At 30.6% G+C, this 6,452-nt stretch overlaps 1 long non-coding RNA gene across 1 annotated transcript; it reads right to left on the minus strand.

Moving 5' to 3' along the window:
- Positions 1-2,216: 2,216 nt before the first annotated feature.
- On the minus strand, positions 2,217-5,265 carry LOC111636520. Its single transcript, XR_002758550.1, has 3 exons — positions 5,192-5,265; positions 2,364-2,465; positions 2,217-2,268 (listed from the first exon to the last, which is right to left on the minus strand). It is a non-coding gene; the product is annotated as an uncharacterized LOC111636520 (long non-coding RNA).
- Positions 5,266-6,452: the final 1,187 nt, after the last annotated feature.

The raw sequence follows: 6,452 nt of genomic DNA on the forward strand, positions 1-6,452 counted from the left end.
AAAAAAAATTGTATTTTAGTTATAAATTTCCTCAACAGATGGTGATATAAGAATAAGGGTATCAGTTATAACTTGAAAAAATACGTTATAATTTAATTATAAATGTTTAATTTAAATTTAAAATAAATATATTATATTACTAAGTTCATCATAATGTAAGAAATTCAAGTTTAAACACGTTTAAAACTGTTTAAACTCGTTATTTGCAACATTTTTTGTCAGCTGAATCATTGAGGTTACCAAAATTTTAAATTTAATGCAAATTATATATATTGAATGTTGTTTTTATACTTAAACCGGGTTTAGAAGGATATTTACCGTAAATTTATCTTAAAAAATTAGGAAGTACAAGTATAGTTTACTTACAAAGGCCACTATTGTGATGGCGGCTTCTAAACTACAGGCTTGGAGCAGATCAGAAAGAGGAAAAAAAGCATTATAGGACCTAATAATTACATATCTTTCCCTCCCCTAACATCTCCTTTAAAAATAACTCGAACCCAATAAAAAGCAAAACTTAACAAAGTCCAGGTGTTCTTGTGATACAATGCTTTTTGCAAACGTTCACAGAATAGAAGTTGTGCCAAAGTGATCAGGTGTATCCATTTTACTTATTGAAGCCAATTTGTATGTCACAGGAGTGGCTCAGAGAATAGTTGGCAGCGACAAACAAGAAAGTCTTTGTAACCGCAGGTCTAGTCAAGAAACAATGAAGAAACTCGAACCTCGTGTCGTAGCTTCACTTCTTCTCCTCTCCCTCTATTCCTCACACCTAAAGGACAATAATGTAAAGGATCAATGGGTGTTAGAATAGGGCGGAACTTATACTCTCAACACTACATACGAACTCTATTGAAACGGGGATGCATTGAAAAGATGAAAGAAAGGGACGTTGAAAGTTCTAGAGGTGTATGGCATACTTTTAGTTTGATTTATCCCAATTTATCTGACGTTTTTAATCTATAAATCATTCATTTTTGTGTAGAAGAGCGCCTTATATATATATATATATATATCGATTCGATCCGAGGGTCAACCAAGGCCAAGGAGTGGTATTAAAAAAATGGCAGCGTGATGTCACGCTACCGATATTAATCCCACACCTTGGGTTGTGGTCCCGCTCATAAATCATCATCAATAAATTGTCGTTCGAGCGCATTACATTCTGGGATATCTTCCGGGGGGATAATTACATGAATACCTTTCGGTAAAGTCCTACCTTTGATCATCAATTTAGGAGTTTGCAGACGTCTGTGTTATGGAACCTCGATTGAGACTTGAAACTTCTGCTTCAGATTACAGGAGTTACAATATTTTATTATTATTATTTATTTTATTATTTAAAATATTTACAAGTTTTTTTTACAATAGAAAATATTATATATTTTATTTTTCCTTCTTTTTGTTACATCTCTCATTAATTCTTTTACAAGAGCCATTTGGAAATCATGAAGTTCTTCCAGCAGATCTTCTTGACTTTTTACTTTAATTTTACAATTTTCTACCTTATAAATTAATTCACATCATAAATTAGACTGTAATCATTATGAAACGTAAGAAAAACAGAATAAATAAATAAAAATTTATAAGAATAAACGGGAAAAATTACTTTTCTGAAGCTTTGTCTTAAGTGTGCATTATACGGCGAAATCCTATTATCTGAAGCACTTGCACGAAGATAATAATTCTTTATTGAAGAACAGTGGCTACATTGTTTCTTATTCTAGCACTATGATGATGTCTGGGAAGTTGAAATTGTTTCTAAACCCCATACATAGGTTGAGTTTTCAGTAAGTAGAAGACAGGTGGTGAGACTATCGGAGTTAGTAAATCAAATCATTACGCTCGGATAGATACAAATAGAATCAGAAAGCGGGTTCAATGGTTTAGTACGAGTAGAAGTGACACTCGAGAGTGAATCAGTCCATCTGACAGATTATATCTGCAAGAAAGAGCCGTCGAGTATTATTATATCTTGAAAAGAATTCAATTTTTCAAGAAATTTTATTCCCACGGTAGAAAGAAGGAAAGAGAAAAAAAATATAATAATTCTCAACTATTTAACAACATCTGCCATTATTTCTCAGTAAAATTAAAGAAAAATACTTCCTTTAATCTTAAAAAATAAGATATTGTGTATAGTTACTTTATTCTTCTCACTAAATGGCTTCGAGTGTAACGTTTCCGAAAGGATGCGGAAGAGCAAGAATGGAAGAAAGAGAGAGAAAGAATTCTGATGATTTTCTTATTAATGTTTCTTCTTTTAATCTGTTCATAAATAAAAGATAAATGGATGTGAGACATTGTGACGATATGAAGAAGAGTTGTTTGGTAGTGAGGTGGTTCCTCTGACATAGCTTTACCGGAAGTTGGGCTTTCCCGAATGGTAATCTCTTTCTCTAGACAGGAAGTTGGTAGGCCGCATCACTTCCTTGGTGAGTGGGCTATCCATCCGTGGTAATTCTCTAGAGTAGAAGAGAATAGTAAATTTTGCTTTATGGTGGCTTAGCGTGATCTTCCTCAAAAGACCTCTTTTTTTAAACCACAAAAAAAAAGGAGTGGAGGAATTGCAGTCTAGTAGAAGGCTCTTCAACTTACAAAAACAGGAAGCTATTCTAAGGGCTAAATAGTCACTTTATTTATAAAGATAAGGCAACTTTACATCTATATCTTGATAAAGGAGGAGACTTTTTGATCACCTAAGAGAGAGGGGGTGCCATTTAAGAGAATCGATTACACTTTTAAAGAAAGGGGTGCGAAGAGTAAACTCATGAATCACGGAATTAAATCGTAAGTTTAAAAATCAATTTTTGTAAATTTTTAGCCCATCTAATGTTTTATCAGTAGGGGGGTATTAGAGAGAAACAAGAAGACAATGAAAAGTAGATGTATCTAAATCCTTGCTTGACCTGAATGATTTCCTATAGTTGCGGTGTACAGAGTGTTATCTTAGCAAACAGGGAGCCTTATCAGAGTATGAGGATTTTACTTGATCAGAAGACAAGACTTGTTTCCTCAGTCGGATCTTAAAAGTTTCGCAGGTTCCCGCGAGATAAGAACGGATCAATAGTTGTGTCGTCATATCCGTTTTATTCTTCTCACTCGTCGTCCTCATTTTTTTCCTTCTTCTTCTTCCTACCCCCCATTGATTATCTCTAATTTCTAATAGGTGATACATTCATTTACTTATACGAGGGGGAGGGGGAGAATTCTTGAACTGTAGTTGGATATTGACACGTTGTTAAAAGTGTTCCTATGGATTTTGCATAATAAAAATTTGGCGTGGGTCGACTTTAAAATGTTTTATCATCCCTTCAGGGTGGCGATATACCTGTTTTGATATAGAACCTCCTATAAAGTGATTTATGAGGTCTTTATGCCGTTGGATAACTTTAATAAAGTATGGGGGCCTCATTAATAGGGCTTTGTGTTCTTAAGGCAAACTATCTGTTATATGTTATTGTTCCATTATCGTTCATCCTATCTCGAGTCTGATATGATTCGATAAAAATAAGATTTATTGTTTTTTAGGAACCATAAGATACATATATATTTTCCTTTCAGGAAAGAAATCTTCATGCATTTATCCTTAATTTTAATATTCTTAAACTCGCTTTAAGAAATTAAACAGTGTTTTTCTAACTTTATTTTAAATTCTTTAGGGAAAAATCAGGAAATTTTTCTGTATTTTGAATTATAATTCTTGAGTCTTCCTCTGGAAATCTTAAAAAAAAATTCTATCTGAAAATTTTAATTTCTTTATCCTCTAATTTCTTTAAGAAATTCCAAGGAAATTAAACTAAGTTTTAGGGAAATTTCTTCAATTATATATTAAGTCCCTAAATAACTTATTTCCCCTAAAATTTAGGGAATTTGTACGAAGTTATTGTGTTAATTCTTGCTTCAATTTCTCTAATATCCTTTAATAAAATTAATATTTTAATTATAATTGTGAAGAGAATTTGGAGGGAATTTCTGCTCTTCCTTACTTTAATATTTCTCTATCATCCCTAAAGAATGTAAAGAGATAATTTCTTATATTAAATTTTAATTTCTTTAAAGTTTTGCAAAGATATTTTGCTTTATTTATCTTCTTTCTTTCTTCTTACTTAAGATAATAAAAAAATCTGCTTGTTTGTCTAGAAGCAGCCTAATTAACTGCAATTATATCAAAATGTAAACACACCTTAAGGGCTTCCTTTTAAAATATTTTTATAAAAGAATAGAATTATTAAGTTTTTTTTTTACCTTTCTCAAAGGATTTTTAAGCATTCAGACAGGTCAAAACATTCAAAATTTCAATAGAAAAATGCGTGTAACAACTTCAAACTTTATCAACAGAGAGAGATGCTTTAAAGTTATATAAAATGTTTAAAAGTGTATAATCTAATGCCTCCAGGTACCGCACACAAAGCTTTATCTTTAACTACATTTACATGAACAGATAAATCAACTTAAAACTTTCTATCAGACAATGCTCGAGTTATATCATAGTAGAGTTGTATCTGATCTTGAGCTTCCCTACCCTAAGATCAGCTTTAATATTAGTATTCTATGTATAGATAGGAGGAGAGAAAGAAAAAATAAATAAATAAAAAAAAAGGGGTGTAAAAAGGGTAGGGCAAGTTTATCGCTATGATAACAGCTCTATTGTTCTGTGGTAAAGCTTTTCAGTAAATTTTTCAAAGAACAATGCCCTCGAGAATCAGCAGAGATGACGACTTGAATCTTTATCAACTCACACAAACACGAGATTCTCTCTCTCTTTCTCTCTCCCCTTTCATTGATAAAAGATTAAATTTTAACAATATTCGTCACCTTCTTTTTAAAGCATTCTAGTTTAATTTACACGCAAAAGATGGCAGCTGTATCTAGAAAAGGTGTTTATGTACCTACATATTATAAATAAGTATACGTGTATACTTCTTATGTAATGGTGAATAAAATCTAAATTTTAAAAATAAAATCTCAATTTTTTTGAACTTGTTTTCTAGTATTGTTTAACTAATTTTATGTTCTGAACATTCTGAAAGTATTTCTACTGCTTTGTATAATATTGAATTTAAAAAGTGTATATTTATTTGTAATTTTTTTACTTAGAATTTCCTAGAAGTTATTTGATTATTACTTATAAACCAATTGAATNAATAATAAAATTAAATTTAAAGAAAAAAATAACATTTCTTCCTACCTTCTTTCCTAATTTATTTGAAGATTTTGATTCGAGTTTTACAGCACCTCAATTTATTTCGCCTTAGAAAATCCGTGATGTGTATGTTTGTAAGAGTTGTATAGAAGAGATTCCTTTAAAGAAAAGAGGAGAAAAATCTTATCTTTAGAACTACAAAAAATACCTTCAACTTTTATCCGGAGAGCTATAAAAATTGGAACATCGCGTTAATCCTACGGATAAAGTTACCCGGTTTTAACGTTGCTAAAGTTTATACTTTCTTCAAGTAACGTCATTGCTCTGTTCTATCTTTTGTCTTTATCCTATAAAACATCTTTAATTTTAAATTAAGATAGGGAATGTTAACTGCGCTTGGAAAACCGACTCTCTTGTGAGGTAGGAAATGTTTTTAATCCAGGAGTAAAGGATGAAGAAGAAGAAGAAAAAAAAAAGAAAACGAATTCATTAAGATATTATTCGGGGATTAAACACGAGATTAAACTTTTAATTATTTATTTTTAGCATTATTCTTTTAATTTAATTCATTTTAAGGGATTTAAATTCATTAATTTGCTACCTATTAGTTAGTGTATGTAATTAGGAACTATGCTTCGTTTTTTGTGAGGTTTTAGAGGTAAAATGGGCCAAAATTTTAATGAAAAATTTAATATAGAAACTCATTTTAAGGTATACATCATCATCATCATCATCATCATGAAGAATATGAATTTATTTATTAAAATATCTCGTCATTATATTGGAATTGCCTGATTCATTTAGGAGTGGGGCATATTACAACGCATTTAAGTGGGGCATCTTTGACATATCTAAAGATGGAGCATCTCTGATGGATCTAAAGATAAATTCATATAATTAAAATCATCTGTTTTTTCTAATTTACGAGAAGATCAAGGATAACGAAATGATGTTTACTATAGCTCATTCACAAGAACACTGTAAGAACATATAAACTTTATAGATTAATTATTATATTATTTATTACGTTATAAAAATATTTCGGGGTTTTATAGATATTAAAACTTATGATTAGCTAGGATATTTAATTTCATTGAAAGCTGTCAAGCTTGTCCATAAAACAGATTATATGGGACATACCTATGATTCATAACCTCAGAATCTTTTCAAATAGGTTAGAGTCATGTTTATAATGGGGCATATATTATAACATTTACATAATAACTGAAAGCACTATGTAAAATTTAACATAGACTTAACATAAGAGTAAATTTAATGCTTACTACACGAGAATTTTCACTTGTTT

The sequence above is a fragment of the Centruroides sculpturatus genome, unplaced genomic scaffold (assembly GCF_000671375.1).
Source record: "Centruroides sculpturatus isolate CEXI.00-Female unplaced genomic scaffold, Cexi_2.0 scaffold100, whole genome shotgun sequence".
NCBI lineage: Eukaryota > Metazoa > Arthropoda > Arachnida > Scorpiones > Buthidae > Centruroides > Centruroides sculpturatus.